This window comes from Bubalus bubalis, chromosome 1 (assembly GCF_019923935.1).
Source record: "Bubalus bubalis isolate 160015118507 breed Murrah chromosome 1, NDDB_SH_1, whole genome shotgun sequence".
Lineage (NCBI taxonomy): Eukaryota > Metazoa > Chordata > Mammalia > Artiodactyla > Bovidae > Bubalus > Bubalus bubalis.
Window position 1 is genome coordinate 165342276 of NC_059157.1, and position 19499 is coordinate 165361774.

At 36.3% G+C, this 19499-nt stretch overlaps 1 long non-coding RNA gene across 5 annotated transcripts in view; it reads right to left on the reverse strand.

Annotated features, from left to right (window-relative positions):
• Positions 1 to 3262: 3262 nt before the first annotated feature.
• The window catches only part of LOC102415010, a 177185-nt gene continuing 160948 nt past the window's right edge, over positions 3263 to 19499 (reverse strand). For 2 of the 5 annotated variants that reach the window (XR_006552506.2, XR_003110657.3), the window contains 4 exons: positions 9434 to 9605; positions 7638 to 7758; positions 4025 to 4244; positions 3263 to 3641 (listed from right to left, as the gene is read on the reverse strand). This is a non-coding gene — a long non-coding RNA (uncharacterized LOC102415010). Of the gene's footprint in view, positions 3642 to 4024; positions 4245 to 7637; positions 7759 to 9433; positions 9606 to 12173; positions 12498 to 19499 lie in introns of those variants that run through there. The other 3 variants (XR_006552507.2, XR_006552508.2, XR_003110658.3) reach the window with 3 other exon arrangements.

Consider the following 19499-nt stretch of genomic DNA (forward strand, 5'->3'; position numbering starts at 1 on the left):
CAGCTGTGGGTTTTCCCAGGGCTCCCCCTGTGGCTCAAAAGGGAGCTGCTTAATGCTTAACAGATGAGCCAATTGAGTTTTTAAATGCAAAATTAAACTTAAAATGCACAAAGAGCACAGGGGAATGCACAGCCAAGAATAGGCTGAAGGAGGAGCAGGAGCAGCAAGCACTGGGCTGTGGGGAGACACAGCCTCTTCTACTGGAAGCAGCAGCCAGTGTGAGGAGGGTACAGGCACATCCATCTTTTCATCAACCCTCAAACAGGCTGTAATTATACTCCATCTTGCTCAGACTTTTTTTGATAACTACTTTCTTTAGATTTATTTATGTAGGTCTATTTTTCTTTAGGAATAGAAAAAAAAAAAAAGGCAACAAGAGATAGATGGATGGACTCCAGAATATAAGGCAAGTGTGTTTTGATCTCCAACAGGTTTGTTCTCTCAGTGATGGTGAGAAAATCTGGTTCTCTCAGCATTATTTTTTCCCTTTGGATCTCTAGATACTTTGCCTCTGGGACCCCAGACACTCAGCAAATCATCTAGACTCTCCGAACGTTCAGCTTTGAGTGCGAGGAGCCAGGATGATTGGGGACATTTTCTGGGACAATTTGCCAAGTTACTGAATGAACTGTTTTATCATTTACCTAAGTATTTGAACATAAGCAGTGGATTTGGTGTTTAAAATCAGAAAAAAAAAATTGCTAATTTTGAAAAAGTCATCTTTGATTCAAGACAAACTACCTTAACCCCCTAAAGAAAAAAATCTTCATATTATTGGTGTAAGTGTTTTTATTTAAGAGGGTCCCAACATCAAGACTAAAATTCCATGGATTACCGTTTTTTTAGTGGAGGTGATGAAACTGTTGAATTCCCAATTTCAGAAATCTTTTGGGAAGTCAGTTGCATGATTCCAACAAGTTTTTCATAGCATTCATGTACATTGGCATTCTAGAATGGGATATGATCCCAGTGAGGCCCATCAGACCACATAACCTCCCAGATTTCTGGCAACTACCTACCAGAAGCATGAATTCCTTAGTATGGGAGGTGGGTCACTTGCTGTCTAGTGTATTTTAACTGCATTTAAGGAATATTTATGATAATCTCAAAATTGCTGAGAAATGACAAACCCATTGGAAAACTTACATTGCTCAGATCTTATATTCAGCTTTTAAGCTAGGAAAACACTTTTGAAGAAATAATTCTAGTGGGTAGTAACCAAAAATCCTGTTATCATGCTGGCAAGAACTTCCCAATAGGATACCAAGAAGAGGATGCTAGAAAGTTTCAAGTTCACACTTGATATACCACCAAATCCAGCAATGATTAGTGAAGTAACAAGATTTAACAAGCCTAAAAAAGGACACAGGCATATACATATATATATATGTGCTTATATGTACACACACACACACACACACACACTTCAAACCTTGTCTAAAGTTGCTATTAAATTACAAATTATATTTCTTGGGGATTTTTACTTCTTTCAAATTCTCAAAGTAAATCTTACTATTTTAGATTTTGAGAGCTCACTCACTTCTTGCTAAAAAGATCAAAACAAACAAACTGAAACAAAAACCCCACAATCTAGGTAGCAGACTGTTTTTGGTCGCAATCTTCCTTGTAAAACTTGCCAACTCTTGCCTCATAAATATTTTACCCTCATCATTTAAATTTTTAGGGTTGATTATAAAAGGGCAACCTCTAAAAACCAGATTCAGGGTGAATAGCCCTACCCGTATTTGTGTATTGAGAGATTTATACCTCTTAGGTAATCAGCTTCACTTGACTACATTGACTACACCCAGTCTTGTCAGTTAGCCTGAAGGAAAGACACTGATGAGGTTGGGCTCCTGTGAAAGCAATCATATGGTTAATTGCTTTAGTGTGAACCTAGCCATTGTGATTAAAGCCTAGGACTTGTGTTTAGGTAGAGCAGAGTGTCCATGCTTCAAGGCAACTCCTTGGCAGATCTAGTCCCCTCCAAGCCTTGAGAAAATGTGCTGGGACATCAGTATATTTCCCCAAGGACTTACAGTGTTTGGAGGATCATTCAATCATTAGATCATATTCAAAGAAGCTGGGTTAATTTGAATAGGTAATCATTGGATCACAGATATTTGTTACCTCTTTGAAAGTGTGACCATCAGAATGCAGATTTAAATAAATAAGACTACATTCAAAACTTAACGTATTATGTGCTGGAATTTAATGTGAATTCTGCTCATCCCCAAAGCATCTTATACCTGTCATCTAATGACTATATATACCTGTATACTACTACTGGTGCACTTTTCATGAACATAAATTAAAAAGACGATCTGCTCTGCTTTTTAATAAAATGCTACGGATTATCTTTTCCAAATACCAATTTTAGTAATTTCTTATAGAATTTAACTAACAATATTTAGGCCATATGTTAATATGGCCTAACATACACACATGTACATATGTGTGAATACATAGATTAAATTTAATGCACAGAAAATTTTCAAAATTTTTTTCTCTTTTTGCAAAATTACATGGAATCAAATCAATATTTTTTCCTCTGAAGTGAAAGCCTGGCTTCAAAGTTCACTTTTATAGAGAAATTGTAAAGTAGTAAGCAAGTAGAATATAAGCTTTTTCTTTTTTTTTTTTTTAATTACCCAACATACTTCTGGGGCTTTCACAATCGGAGGTTTACATGAATTGATGCATTAAAAAAAAAAAAAAGAACAAACAGCTATCTATGTTCCAGCAATTCAAATCCAAAACCATTTTGAGTGGATTTTTAATATACTCAAGGGAGTCACACAAGGGTAATTGATGATGACTTTGAATTACCTGCATCTTATTTATTTTAAAATCTATTCCCTAATCTGTTACCATATTATGGATAATAACATCATTCTGTCAGTTGTAAAACAGAGTTTTAAAATAATGGAATTTTACTAATTTAACTCTATCTATTGCCTCTCTATAACCTCATAAGAAGGGATTCCTGTATATATAAGGTATTTTAGAAACCCTACTTTCTCAGGAATAGCAGCAGTTATTAAGACTTACCATTTTAAAAAATGCAAATACAAAAAGGGGACATATTATGGTATAGGTATAGGGCTACCTCATCATTTCGTATTGTTCTCCAAATAGTTGCCTTCATTTTCAGGGTGGATTTCTGAATGTTAAGAGGGGATGCATAATGTGCAGAAGCTGGGAACACACAAGCCATGTTCGGCACATAGATTCTTTGTAGGAAAAAATGTTACACAAGGCATGCTGCATCCAGAGCTTTATTTGAAAAATTAAATCTTAATTTTTGACCAGCTTGACTCAATATTACCTACCATTGGAAGAAATTTGCTCCTAAAAGGGTTAAATATTAAAATCAAATGGAAAGTAATAGAAACACATAACCTCTATTCCCCAATGCAAAAATCAAATATGCAAATATGAAAATGAGGGGACTCTGCTTCTTCCCCTTACACAACTGATTAAATTGTCACTGCTGGAGATTACATGGGGTTTTATTCCCTTTACAGCCATATTCAATTGGACAGACTGAAAAATATATTGCCACAGACGAGCCCTACCACCTGGGTACACTGTGCTTCCAGTTGCCTGTAGAGGTCTTGTCCAAAACTTTGCAGCCACCCCTTTAAAAAAAAGAAAAGTATGAGATATGATCATTCATGATAGCCTGGATGATCTCTGAAGTCCTTTCCAACTTGGAGATTCCAATAAGACAAAAACCCCTCCTCCTATTTACAGATACTAGCCTGCAGTTTAATTCCCATGTAACAAAGCCTTCCTTTTTCTATCGATCCTAAAGCCACTTCATTCATTTTGCATGAGATTTTCATTTTTCAAAAATATCAGACGCTCTTCTCTTTCTGTGTTTGCCCTTTATTTCCTACCTGATGGATACATTCATTTCCTGACTTAGCAGTTTTGACACAGAGCCTGCTCCCACCCACAATGGTTCCTTCCAGGTGGAAATCTTTGCTGCAAAAATTGGACATAGAAACAGAAGGATTACCTTTGGTTCTCTGACGTCTTCCCACGATTTGGAAATGGTTCTCGCAGTCTGTCTGGATGTAGTAGAAGTTACTACTCAGATGATGTCGCCTGCCTGTGTCACTCGGCACTGCGGGCTGAGTAGAGAACTGCCTCCAGCTGCAGTCTAGGGCCTCAGTATTAAGGACACACAGAACTACTTTGTTAATGAGATCGTTTCTCTGGTGCATAGAGATGTAGCCCTAAGGACAGAGAGATTTAACAAGCAAAAAAGGTGGTAGGGTGATGTTTTTGAATTGGAAGGTTCAAGAGAAAAATAACAGCAAAAAAAAAAAAAATGTAAGCAGATGCTTTCTTGTAAGAAAAAGTGAACAGGAATATCTATTTGCCTTTAGATTTGTGGTAGAGTTACATGTGATACTTTGCTATAGAAGTGAGGAATAGATCCCCAGAGAATTTTTAGATGGCTTGTTGTGTGGCTGGAGATATTTTTGTTGCTCTTGTTATTTTATCCATTCAGCCAAATGACACTTATGAAGATTTTTAACTAATTAAGATCTCTGCTGTATCTGTTGATATAACTGCAATTTGAAAAATTTATCTTCTCTGATTGGATGAATGAGTAAACAATAAATGTCTCACTTCTAGTATCCAGATGAGTAAATTTATAGTGAAATCAAGTGATGTCTCCCTGCCCCAAACCCAGAATTCCATATGCATTTTAAAACACAGACATATATTATGCTTAAATGCATTCTGTTTTAACTTGAGAATTAAAAAAAAAAAAGAAAAAAATCATTGCTTTCTCACACTAGTACGCCTTTTTCTTTTAGTAAATCAGGCTCAATTCAGGTATCTTTTGCTGTCAAAATTAAATGCACAGTTGTATGTTCCACTAGCTTGAACATACTCACACTTCAACCTTTTCTTTTCTGTTTGCTTTTTTCCTGTTTTTCCCATGTTTCTTTGTTTTTCTATTCTTTTCTATTCTAGACTTCCCAGAGTTTTTGTTTTATCATATTGTTCTCTTCATATTGCTCAACTGCTTTTTGATAAAAGTTCCATATTTGATCTAATTTTCTTGGTTTTAATTTCCCTATAGTTTTATATTGTTGCTTTTTTTCTTTTTTCTTTTTTTTTCTCTTCTCATTGTGCTTTTTTTTTTTTTTTTTTTCCTGAAAACACCATTCCAAAACTCAGAAGAGTCAGAATATAGATAAACTTTGCTATTGAGTGTTCTTACATTTTCCTATCTTGGTTCAATACCATCTTTATTCCCTCAATCACTTTTATTGGCCATTTTAATCATCTTTTTATCTTATCCTTCTGTTTCATTTTTCCCTTGATGCCTTAATTTCCCAGGCTTCTGGTCTCACTAAAATGTAATAACCATTTATTCAACCCTTAATATAAGTACTGCCTTCCTTGCAACTCTTACTACAACACTGTGAGGTAGGTTTTTATCTCCATCTGATACAAGGGAAGACAGGGGCCTAAGGATTAAAGTACTGCCTTAGGGCCACACAATAACTGTGATGGCAAGTATTTGTTCCTAGAACCATCAGGCACCACATCACCTTCTCTTTCAACTAAATCCTATTGAGACAAAAAAATCAAAAGTACGTTTGTTTTGAAATTCTGCTATGTACAGGGGAAAATATATACATGCTTACTTCACTATTTGTATGTACTTATATCTGAAATTATTAAGTAGAAATTTACTCCTTATATCTTCCTTTTGATAACACTGTGTAGTTTTCTTGGTGATTTCAGAAAAATATGCTCTAAACTCAAATTACTATCTTCAACAAAATTTTTAACTAAAACTAGGTCCAAGTCTTCTTTGTACATATCCCAATTCATTAACACACAGTTGTAAATGTAAACAGTAAAAGCAAGTTCTTATTAGTAAAATAAACAAGAAATCGCAGCTCTAGAAGCATGAAGTGACTGTGTTGTCTGAAAACCCATTGCTTTATCATATCAGCCTTTCCAGTAATGACATCAGTGATCAAATATGTTTTTACAGTTGTCAAATAGTGGATCAGACATTTAATTCCAGCTTGCTTGCAGCTGCTTTTTCCCATCCTCCCCTCCCTGTATTATATTTACCTTTTGAGAGAATCATGTATTCCTTTATGTTCTTCATTCAGATTTAGAAACTCTCATATTTCTTGCTATGATAATGGGATGTAGGTATTATTCTCAAAGCAGGTCAGTTTGCAAGTTCCATAAAGCCACCATCTAATCATTGCCACCTCCTTCATCTTATTCTTGCAAAGATATTATAAATATGTATATACATATATATATATAGTTTTAAGAAGCAGACACTTATATTTGATATTCCATTCGAAGTCTCTAATTTGCTGCAGTTATTGCCATGAAGAAAGTTATATTTCTAGACTTTGGACAAGAGCTTAATAAAATTCTCTTTGATGAATTACAGTCCTGAAAGCTGTTCATTTATTAAGCTGCAATTAATATTTGTACCTAGCAGTCTCCTAAGGAATAGCAGAAATAACAAAGTTAGCAACTAGCAGATCTCAAATAGCTACAGAGTGTTTTGACCACAAAGATAGGATAACAGTAATGCAGTAACTAAGAGGAGAGACTGGGAAGTAAGAGAAACTTGACCTTGAACTTTAGCTCTACCATTTGTACCATTATGGCTTAGGCAGGTTACCTCATTTTTCTCAACCTCAGTTTCTTTATCTGTCAAATGGGGATAATAATGCCCAAACCTCCAAGGGCTATCAGAAAAATTCAATCAGGTAATGCACATAGAGCATTCATGACAAAGTTTGGTGTCTAGTAAGTCCAGCATAAAAGATAGCTGATAGTGTCATCATCTTTTATCACCCTTATCATCACTACATGGTAATTGAAAATTGACATCCCTTTTTCTCTCAGCACCATGTACTGAACCACTCAGTCATTGATCCAGCTTATGAGTAGTCTTTGAGGTCTGAATATTTTCTTGTTACTGTTTCCCCCACACTAATAATAACTTTGTGTATAAGATCAAAATAAAACATGAACTAAATGAAACATTCATATGCCAGCACTTCAGCATACATCATAGTGTGTGGAATTCATATCTATTGGTAAGTATTTGAGTATAGTCCATATAAGGCTCTCATGTTGCTATGTCAACTTTTACTGGTATTTAATTTCCTGAATAAAAATTCCCAAGACTAAACCTAATGTCTGGCAGATAGAAAATACTCAATAAATTACTGATAAAATGAGCTGAACTGAACCTATACATCTTATCAGCCTTAGGAAAAACCTAAATTCATTAAGGGTAAGCTTTATTCATTCATTTGTACAAACATAGATACCTTCATTCATTCAATAAAGCAATTGTTATGGGTCTACAATATGACAGGCACTGCTCCCAAAATAATCCTGCCAAGAGCACAGGCCATTTCTTTCTTTACATGACTCTATCCTTTATACATAGCACAATGTGTGGCATATGAGAGGTGTTGGAGAAACATTTGCTGAATCAACAAATTCTATTTTTGGATGGATTGTCTTTCAAGACACATAGGAACAGCCTGAAGAACTGCATGATGAAAACAAAAACAACAAGCCAATAGTAATAAGATCCATCTTTCATGATTACTTACCAGGCTAAGAGTAATCAGAACTTAAAAGTTTGCTTCAAAGTTTCACTACCATAAGCCAGTATGTTTTCAATGGCGTCTGTCAGAGTTTTCGTAACAACAGTTTCCTAATCAATAGTTTTCCCTTGAAATTAAAAAAAAAAAGGTAAAAAAAAATATATAGTGAGAGCTATAAACAGCAATATTAAATATACATTACTAGGAAATAAGGATAGATTAACAAATCTAATTATTGCTAGTAGGAAAGGTCTAGGTATATCAAATTTATTGGAAGTCCCTAAGAAGTATATTTTGGTGAGAATCATAGAACTTTATTACCTTAGATATCAGACTCGCACTCTGATTTTTACAGATGGAAAAGTAAGACTCCAAAGAAGTTCAGAGAACCACCCAAGGTACTTGGAGCCAGAACAAAGGTCCTGATCTCTGATATTTAAGAAAATAAATGATCTCACCACTATATCACAAGACCTATTAACTATAAATGCTAACATGGATAATTCCATGAATAGCGACACTTTAAATTATCTGTTAGACCTTGAAAATACTAACCATAAGCAGAAAATGTGCAATAAAATATTCAATATGCTGTTGGTGTTGTTTTCTGTAAAAAAGGTTTAAAAATAACAGAAACTTCAGTTGTTCAAGCATAATGTACTTCTATTCAGTTGAGTCCCTAAATCCAGATTAGGAGCAGAGTAAGTTCCAGTGGGCATGCCTTTTTTCCCCCTAGCCATTCATATTGAATTTTAAATTCACGTTAGCAACCGCCTATACAATATGGGTGGGGTGGGGAGAAGGAGGGAGTAAGATTAGGGGTGGCGAACAAGTTTGTGAATAGACATTTGCAATTTAATCTTGGAAGATGAGACTTTTGCAGGGTTCCTATGTCTAAAACATCACACAGATTTGCCTGCAAGTAGTGATTTGAAAACATTAAGAAATATTCAAACTTAGAAACTACTCTTAACAAAGTAATCATCCAAACAGTAACAAAAAAAAGTTATGATCAGTTCTATAGTAAATTTGTTCATTTGGAAGAAAATGGCACAGCTTTGGGGGGCTATGTATTTATAATATTGCTATACAAAGGAAACAAGGGGCAGTTATGTTAATTTCACAGAAAGTGATCACGTGGGAGAGGAATAATTAAGCTTTCATTCCTAACTATATAGTCTTTACTTTGCTATTTAACTGGATGGCATAAACATTCTCGAGAAATGAATCTATCTGTATAATCTTCTATAACATAACTGTGAAAGTGACCTGGGAGGACCAGGATTGAGGCTTTAAAATGAATGAATAAGCATGTCATGTGTAATTATTTCTTTGGGATTTATAACAACATTCTTGCTGTTAACAAATATAAATGTAACATTTACTAGGAAATAAGAGACTGCAGACGGAAATAAACAAACCTAGGATGTAGTTCATCTAAGTAAACACTGAGGTTATAAACCTTCAAACTCAAATATCAAGAGCCCTGCAAATTAATGCTACACACAATAGACCCTTTGGAAGCTAACTTAATCCACCCCCCTTAATCTACATGAGGGCCCTGCATAACAATGCAGGAGCTGAGTTTCCATTAAGAGTTTCCTCTGCAGGCTGTCAGCTGTTTGAAGAAATAACAATTTCCTAGGAATGAAAGCTTTTTCAGAAGGTTCCCACTGATGTGTAATAAAAGTGACTTTCCTTTTTTTTTTTCCTTCTACTTCTTCCTTTTTTTCCGCCCTTCAGATGTAACTTTGTAGGGAGAAAAGGGGTGGACTAAGGCCATAGGCCCCCTACTAGCTTACCTTACTGGATTATCAGTGCAGGTGTTAATATAATTGAAGGTGTGGTAGCAGATACAACCCCCTAATAGCTTTTCCTATATGGAGATTACCTAGGTAGAGAATGCCGGAGTACCTGAAGAATAGGCAAGTGAGTACCTTATTAACATATCACCATTCAGCGGCAGCTGCATATCTGGAAGAAGAAGAAGAAGAAAAAAACCTTTAAAGAGCCTATTCATCTACGTTAATGGGCCCATTGCACAGCACATTGTGTGAGAAATTAAGTCTCTGGCTGTGAACTTCCTGTGCTGTGCAAGCTGCCTTGACTCTTTTTTATTGCTTCATTGTTATTATCTCCTCCTGGAAATAAAAACAATGATGTTCTCACATTTGAGAAGCCAAAACATTCTGAGATAACAAACTGGAGTTGCTGGTTGCAAGTTCCTTTTGTTTCCCTTATTAAGTGAAAAAATATGTATTGAAATTAAAGCGACCCCCAAATTTACATCAAAGCACATCAAATTAACTGAGCTGCCCAGAGAATGACAAAGTTTTCCTTCTCTTTTTCTTCTAAAATATACAGTTAAATTGCTTTCCTGGTTATGGTTTCTTTTCTAGAATTAATTTTTGATGACAAAATATGTTAATATATTCAAATTAGACATGAATTTTTTTTAATGTCAAACTGGCAAAAGACCTGCCTTACTCCTAAAAGATAAGTATAATACCTATTGGAAAAATTAAAGTAATGGTATTTATCCTCAACAATTTTAATTTCAAGACAAGCTTGGCCAACACTTCAAACATGACAATGGAAAAATTAATCTAAGATTAATCCTCCTTTGAGTCTAGATGAATGCCTAAAATGTTTGTTCCTATCTTTTTCTTGACTGCTGCAAGACTACCATGTAAACCAACATACATTTGGCATGAAGACAAATCTTCTTCAAAGGAACAGGACACATGTCCATCCTTCTGTGTGCATGTTACATCATCATCACCATGATCATCATTACCAACCTCATCGTAAGATAAAGAGCTAATGATCAATACTACTTGATTACAAGCAATTAACAGAGAATTTCCCAGTGCAATTTAAAAATATCTAATTTCCTTCAGATTTGAGAATTTTTCAAGTTAACCTAATATGGTTTACTATGTAGTGGGTTTAATGAGTATGGAAGACAATAAAAAGAATACTGTAATTCAATCCATGGCTTCACTGTGCCAATGGCCATTCTGTCTCCGCCAGCACAATTGGTCTGGACAGAATAATTGTTATAAATAATAATTATTATTTATTTATAAATATTTATAAATAATTATTGTCTACTTGTTTCTAGGTTTAGCAGTCATAAATTTTTCCTTTAAGAATATAGCAAATCAGTCAATGATGAAATGTAAATTTGCATACATACAAGATGGATGGATATATGAACCCCACAGAGTTCATCAAGGAAATTCTTAGGGTATTAAAGACTAGATTGTTTGTTAGATTCGGTTTCTTTTCTTAAAAAATAAGTAAATAAAATTTGTAAAAGAGAAAATAGTCAAATAGATTCTTCTGTGAAGGATATGATGGCAAAGATGATCATTCTGTACAGTAAAATAAGCATCGACATTTGAAATAATGTGCACCATCAAGCTTTTTCCCCAAGGATGGGCAAATTTTCCAAATTACTGCTTAGTAAGTGGGCTTCCCTGGTAACTCAGTGGTAAAGAACCTACCTGCCAATGCAGAAGATGTGGGTTTGATCCCTGGGTCAGTAAGATCCCTTGGAGAAAGAAATGGTAACCCATTCCCAGGTATTCTTGCCTGAGAAATCCCATGGACAGAGGAGCCCTGCGGACTACAGTCCATGGGATCACAAAAGAGCTGGACACAACTATGCAACAGAGCATGCATGCAATATATTTATTTGAAGCATTTGTAAGAGGTGAATCTACTGCTCTGGACTATGTTGCGTGAGTCCCAGTGCGATGTCTATAAAACGTACATTTTGATAGACTTTGGGAGGGACTGCTGCCTTTCTAGTGGCTTCCTAAAGAGAAGACCTAAGAGTACAGTAGAATAAAACTTGACTAGCCACTCCTTGCTTAACTAGTTTATATTTCATGTTGCTTCATATAGACTACTAGATAAAAATACATTTTTTCTAGCTTGAGTTGCCTCTTTCAGATTTTGCTATTTAGAAACCCCCTCTTTTGTAAGGTATCTTTTAGAAAATGAACATTTTTTTACACAAAATACCCTCTAACTGGGGTGGGGGCTGACATTTTATGTAGCTTTAATCTGTTGTTGGGGATACTGAAATACCAAGGAAGAGCTGAACAGTACTATTTTCTACAATACGGTAGCAAGTGATATCTCAGAAATCATGGAGACCAGTAATATAAAGAAGGGCTAAAAATAATTGAACTACTTTTCTTAAAATAATTCAGATTGATGGGTCATTCACAGTCCTGTTAACACATAACAACTGTATGCTCCAGGTAATTAGGATGACATTGTTGCCAGCATAAAAGTGACATCAGAACCTGTTTTCATTGGCATTGGATCTGCCAGCCCTGTCACCTCTGACTGCCTGGTCCCACATCTATTAACCCTATTGATTGCGAGTCCTGCTGAGCCTCACCAGAAAACTGCTCCTTGCTGAAAGCTGGAGTGGATCAATCCTGAACCATGAACAAGAATTCAATAATACAACACAGTACGACGTTTAACCATTAAGTATTCCTTAAAGTAAATCAAATTACGGACCTTGCCATAATGAAGATCTTTTAAGATTTTGAGAAGTCAATTGATTTCCAAGTCCCCAAAAGTCTAGAAGGGGCATCAGGCTGTGACAAGAGATACCTTATTTTCCTCTGTTGTGACCTAATTAATTGAAATAATAAGAAGGGCTGAGTTTGTGTAATCAAGATGGCTATCACCTGTAAATAAGTAGCTTTAAAGATAAACCTCAAAATATTGTTATTTTCATAACAAAATGGAACTTTATATAGATTTGCAGTGGAAAATATCACAGTACAAAGAAAAACTTTTTCCTCCATAGCTACTAAAATAAATTTACTTATTAGTTGTCTTTAACAGGCTACTGAATTTTCTAAAGTTTTTGGGAAATTTGCCACCTTTCTCAAATTCATAGTTAATAGAGAGGATAGATGGAGAGGTTCAGAACTTCACATCTCTCTACAAAGAGAGAAAGGATCTGTGTCTATGCCAATGATTTTAATGGACTAAGCTACAAGTTTATTTATATTTAAATGTAATTGAATTTCTTCAGAATTTGATTCCCACCTTTCCAGATATTATATCCTTTGGGTTTTGTTTCTGCCCAGTACCCTGAATCTAAGCATCAAAAAAAAAGCTTCTCTTCTGAAAAACCACCAGTGAGATTTTTCACTTGTAAACTCTGAGGAATCTTACAGGACCAACCTCAAAGTCCTAAATTCACAAAAATACAGATAGATTAGATAGCTATATGGATAGATCAGTATTTACATATAAATATATATAATATTTTAACATGTAAATATATATTTACTTATTGTATATGTATGTGTGTATATTATATATGTAATATATATTTTTTTACTTCTGAATGTTTCTTTTTTCTCTTACTTACATTTTAAAATGATTATTTTTTAATTATGTTTCTAATTAGTGAATGAATATTACTAGAGTTTTAAATAAAACACTTTTGCAATTAAAAATGCAGAGACAATCTTTATTTTAAAATTAATATCAGTTGACATTTTGTTTTCCCAAATAGTTTCTATAAAATAGCTTGGAAAATTCAGTGTTGGGATTTTTCTTTTTCTTTGTTGGCAAATAAATAGTCTATTGTCTGTTCATTGAAAAATGACCCAGTCTATGAGTTAGTATAGTAAAATTAATGCCACGTAACTAGAATAATGTAAATTCATGTTTGCTTGCCATAATTGGTGTTTATCTTTGATCAATAATGTATGATGGTCTATGGGAAACAGCCAACATAGAATATATCACGTTATCTCTATTTAGCACCTCTAGGCAAGAATATTGTATAGGGAAAAAAGCCAAAATGACTGTTTTTCTTTATTAACAGCTCTCTAAGGAATACATTGGAATGAGTTCTGTCTGCCAACTAATTGATAATTATTTAATTAGCAATTTATAATGACAATGGGATTTTACCCCCCACCAGTCCATCTCTTCTTTAAGACTGGAGTAGACAACCTTAGGCATTTTTGCACTAACTTCTGGGAGCTAATTCAAGCCAAAGTGTGCCCTCACCGAGATTTCCCAAGTTAAACTCCAAAAGCAGTATGTGCCGCCACCTCCTTGAAACCACAGCACTTCCTTTTCCTATTGGAGGCGATGACTGGCACTTGAACAATGTGTGTGGGTGTACAGCCTTGTCGTGTCACTGTGGACAGTTCTAACAGCAGCTTCATTAGTTCTTTTTACAACAAAAGATAGGTTTTTTCCCCCCTGCCTTTTTCTTTCTTTCCTTAGTTGGCATGCGGGTTGAATTTTGCTTGGACCCCCTGCTTGACTTTTTTTATTCCTGAACTTCTTTAGAATGGTGCAGCTATTCGAACTCTAGGAATTGTAACTGATAGACTGTTTGCCGGGGAATTCATGAAAGTTCTCTTTGTTCTCCTTCTTTAACCAGGTTTACCAGCCCCTCCCTCCCACCAAAAAGGAAAAGGAAATCCACTTTTAATTATACATTGATGGAAATCACTGTGTAGGAAGGGAGCATTCACTGGAGAATGCCCACTTTTTACACTTTATTACAAGCAAAAAGAGGGGCTTGCCTCAGAACATCAGTTCTCAAGTGAAAATACATCTTTCTCCATCATCCCTCTGCTCAGTTTAAGAGTTTTCAACCAATGCAAGAGTTCCGTTTAAGAAACAAAACTGCTTAGTAGTTTGCATATATTTTTAAGGATGTGTATGAAATTTAAAAGGACAGTAGCTTAAAAATATACATATATATATATATATATATATATATATATATATATAAAGTGGGTCATCTTCAATTAACTATACAGGAGGATTTTGTATGTATAAAAAGGACAAAATTGAATCTCTAGCTAAATCTCTGAAAACATTTAAAGTAGCTATTTATCTGGCTGAAGTATTTGACAATTCATTCCTTTCATATTTTCCACTCAAATAGGTATGGACTCAAACAGGTTATCAATGCAAAGAGGTGGAGTTGTGGGATCTGTATGAGAACAATGAGGGAAATATTTTAATGTTACATTTAATATTTTAATGTTAATGATTAATCAGGAACCTTCAATATTCTTTCTAGAATGGAAGGGAGGAAAAAATTAGACTTTCAAGAAATAAGCATGTTTTTAAGTGGAAATTTCAATTGCAATTGCCTTTTTTTTTTTTTTTTCCAAATTTCTAAGGTATACACTTGTTTTTGAGATTAGAAAACACTCTTTTGTCTTTTGAGGGTTTGTCTCTACAAGAAAGAAAGGTAGCAAAGTCCTATATGTTGGAGCCAAGGCCCTTGCTTCCGAGGATCAACAGTCAGGCTACAATAATGTTGTACATATACAGTTTCCACCCATTATTTTTCAGGCCCATTATCACCAGAGTATCACTATAGAAGCAAGAGTCAGACAGGACAACCCACTTTTTATCGGCAAAGTATCTAAGGCTTAAGAGAGTAAATAACTGGCCTTATTATACTGGGTCTGCAAAGAAAACAGAATCACCACAAGGACTTTGTGAATAGGGAATTACTATAGAAATTATAGGAATGTGGGGAGAGGTATTTAAGTGAAGGTCTGGAAGAGGGAAATAGAGGTCAGAGATACAGTTAATAACCAGATCCAAATGAAACACTGGCTTCGGAAAATAAGTGAAAGCTTGCAGGAACAGTTGAGAAGTTGGGCTCATCTTTAATCTCATTGTCAAGCATGTAATGGTGGGTTTGGGGCCATGGTGGGCTGGTAGAGCCAGCAGTCACAAAGACAAGTTACACACGAACCAAGAGGAGAGCATCAACCAGCTGGGGCCCAGTGGGGACCTTTGCACCTGTCCCATGGCTGATATATCTGACCACCATGGCTTTCCAAGAGTAATGTTCTCTTTTTTTACTTTTAGCTTCCAAATCTCATGCAAATTCTTTTATTGGTCAACTCTAACTCAGAATCATGTGGGGATAGGATTTCTGGAAAATGTATGGTAGTGCCAAGTTGGCAGCCACAATCCAACACATTGGTGTAAGACCACAAAGCTCGAAAGTGGCAGAGACTGAATTAGGATAAGTTTTTGACTATGAGGACAAGGCTGCTTCCATCCTGTCAGGCTATGTTGAGCTGCCTATACCAATAAGAGGCTAAAGCAAAGAGTGAAGGACATCATTCTAAATGTCATGATCAGTTGCAAGTGACAGAAATACGACTGAAAGTTGTCTAAGATAAAAAGGGGATTTACTGTCAAATGGGAATTAGTTGTCAAAAGGAAATGTATTACTCAACTGAAATGTTCAGATTTCAGGGATGACTTGATCCTGGAATTCAGATCTTTTCCCTCCCTTGGCTCTGCACTCCTCTGGATGAGCTTTATTCTTATCTACTAAGAATGGTGAAGACTGGGAAAAAAATCATTAGGTCTTGAAGGCATAAATTCTTCCATGGAGAAGAGATTTAGGCCTACTTCATGGAATTCCATGACTCCAAAGAAATAAAATGCTTCTCTGTCCCAATACTTTGAACATAAATATCCTAATCAAATCTTGTTGGCTTGGCTTGGGTCAAATGTTCATTTTGTATTAATAATCGAGGCTAAGGAATAATTGTCTGTGCATTGAATTTGAATTCTTTCCAGGAATCAGCTAGGGAGAGAGAGTACCATCCAAAACTGATTGGAAAAAGATGGATTTCCTGGACTTAAGAACATGGAATGGAAAATAAATATTTGCTATGCTTATTAAAGATCCTATTTTCAATTCACTTAGTTACTGCATAAAGGAAGTGAAAGAGCCATGGGCTAATCAACTATAGCAGTCTAAACATTTGTGAAGCAAAATTGCAATGGTGGTCATAACAAACACCCTTTTCAAACAACATAAGAGAAGACTCTATACATGGACATCACCTGATGGTCAACACCGAAATCACATTGATTATATTCTTTGCAGCCAAAGATGGAGAAGCTCTATACAGTCAGCAAAAACAAGACCAGGAGTTGACTGTGACTCAGACCATGAACTCCTTATTGCCAAATTCAGACTTAAATTGAAGAAAGTAGGGAAAACCACTAGACCATTCAGGTATGACCTAAATCAAATCCCTTATGATTATACAGTGGAAGTAAGAAATAGATTTAAGGGCCTAGATCAGATAGATAGAGTGCCTGATGAACTATGGAATGAGGTTCGTGACATTGTACAGGAGACAGGGATCAAGACCATCCCCATGGAAAAGAAATGCAAAAAAGCAAAATGGATGTCTGGGGAGGCCTTACAAATAGCTGTGAAAAGAAGAGAATCGAAAAGCCAAGGAGAAAGGAAAGATATAAACATCTGAATGCAGAGTTCCAAAGAATAGCAAGAAGAGATAAGAAAGCCTTCTTCAGCGATCAATGCAAAGAAATAGAGGAAAACAACAGAATGGGAAAGACTAGGGATCTCTTCAAGAAAATTAGAGATACCAAAGGAACACTTCATGCAAAGATGGGCTCGATGAAAGACAGAAATGGTATGGACCTAACAGAAGCAGAAGATATTAAGAAGAGGTGGCAAAATACACAGAAGAACTGTACAAAAAAGATCTTCATGACCCAGATAATCACAATGGTGTGATCACTGACCTAGAGCCAGACATTCTGGAATGTGAAGTCAAGTGGGCCTTAGGAAGCATTACTACAAATAAAGCTAGTGGAGGTGATGGAATTCCAGTTGAGCTATTCCAAATCTTGAAAGATGATGCTGTGAAAGTGCTACACTCAATATGCCAGCACATTTGGAAAACTCAGCAGTGGTCTCGGGACTGGAAAAGGTCAGTTTTCATTCTGATCCCAAAGAAAGGCAATGCCAAAGAAGGCTCAAACTACCGCACAATTGCACTCATCTCACACTCTAGTAAAGTAAGGCTCAAAATTCTCCAAACCAGGCTTCAGCAATATGTGAACCGTGAACTTCCAGATGTTCAAGCTGGTTTTAGAAAAGGCAGAGGAACCAGAGATCAAATTGCAAACATCCACTGGATCATCGAAAAAGCAAGAGAGTTCCAGAAAAACATCTATTTCTGCTTTATTGACTATGCCAAAGCTTTTGACTGTGTGGATCACAATAAACTGTGGAAAATTCTGAAAGAGATGGGAAAGCAGACCACCTGACCTGCCCCTTGAGAAATCTGTATGCAGGTCAGGAAGCACCAGTTAGAACTGGACATGGAACAAGAGACTGGTTTCAAAAAGGAAAAGGAGTACTTCAAGGTTGTATACTGTCACCCTGCTTATTTAACTTATATGCAGAGTACATAATGAGAAACGCTGGACTGGAAGAAACACAAGCTGGAATCAAGATTGCCAGGAGAAATATCAATAACCTCAGCTATGCAGATGACATCACCCTTATGGCAGAAAGTGAAGAGGAACTAAAAAACCTCTTGATGAAGGTGAAAGAGGAGAGTGAAAAAGTTGGCTTAAAGCTCAACATTCAGAAAACGAAGACCATGGCATCCGGTCCCATCACTTCATGGAAAATAGATGGGGAAACAGTGGAAACAGGTTCAAACTTTATTTTTGGGGGCTCCAAAATCACTACAGATGGTGACTGCAGCCATGAAATTAAAAGACGCTTACTCCTTGGAAGGAAAGTTATGACCAACCTATATAGCATATTCAAAAGCAGAGACATTACTTTGCCAAAAAAGGTCTGTCTAGTCAAGGCTATGGTTTTTCCTGTGGTCATGAATTGATGTGAGAGTTGGACTGTGAAGAGTGCCGAAGAATTGATGCTTTTGAACTATGGTGTTAGAGAAGACTCTTGAGAGTCCCTTGGACTGCAAGGAGATCCAACCTGTCCATTCTAAAGATCAGTCCTGGGATTTCTTTGGAAGGAATGATGCTGAAGCTGAAACTCCAGTACTTTGGCCACCTTATGCGAAGAGTTGACTCATTGGAAAAGACCCTAATGCTGGGAGGGATTGGGGGCAAGAGGAGAAGGGGACAACAGAGGATGAGATGGCTGGATGGCATCACTGACTCGATGGACGTGAGTCTGAGTGAACTCCGGGAGTTGGTGATGGACAGGGAGGCCTGGCGTGCTGTGATTCATGGGGTCGCAAAGAGTCAGACATGACTGAGCAACTGATCTGATCTGATCTGATCTGAATAATCAATAATTTTTGATTAACATATGTGCCCAATACTTTTCTGGGCATTCAGTTCAGTTCATTTCAGTTGCGCAGTCGTGTTCAACTCTTTGCGACCCCATGAACCACAGCACGCCAGGCCCCTGTGTCCATCATCAACTCCCAGAGGTCGCCCAAACCCATGTCCATCGAGTCAGTGATACCATCCAACCATCTCATCCTCTGTCGTCCGATTCTCCTCCTGCCCTAAATCTTTCCCACCATCAGGGTGTTTTCAGATGAGTCAGCTCTTTGCATCAGGTGGCCAAAGTATTAGAGTTTCAGCTTCAACATCAGTCTTTCCAATGAACACCCAGGACCAATCTCCTTTAGAATGGACTGGTTGGACCTCCTTGCAGTCCAAGGGACTCTCAAGAGTCTTCTCCAACACCACAGTTCAAAAGCATCAATTCTTCGATACTCAGCTTTCTTTATAGTCCAACTCTCACATCTATACATGACCACTGGAAAAACCATAGCCTTGACTAGACACACCTTTGTTGGCAAAGTAATATCTCTGCTTTTTAATATGCTCTCTAGGTTGGTCATAACTTTCCTTCCAAGGAGTAAGCGTCTTTTAATTTTATGGCTGCAATCACTATCTGCAGTGATTTTGGAGCCCAGAAAAATAAAGTCAGCCACTGTTTCCACTGTTTCCCCATCTACTTCCCATGAAGTGATGGGACCAGAGGCCATGATCTTCATTTTCTGA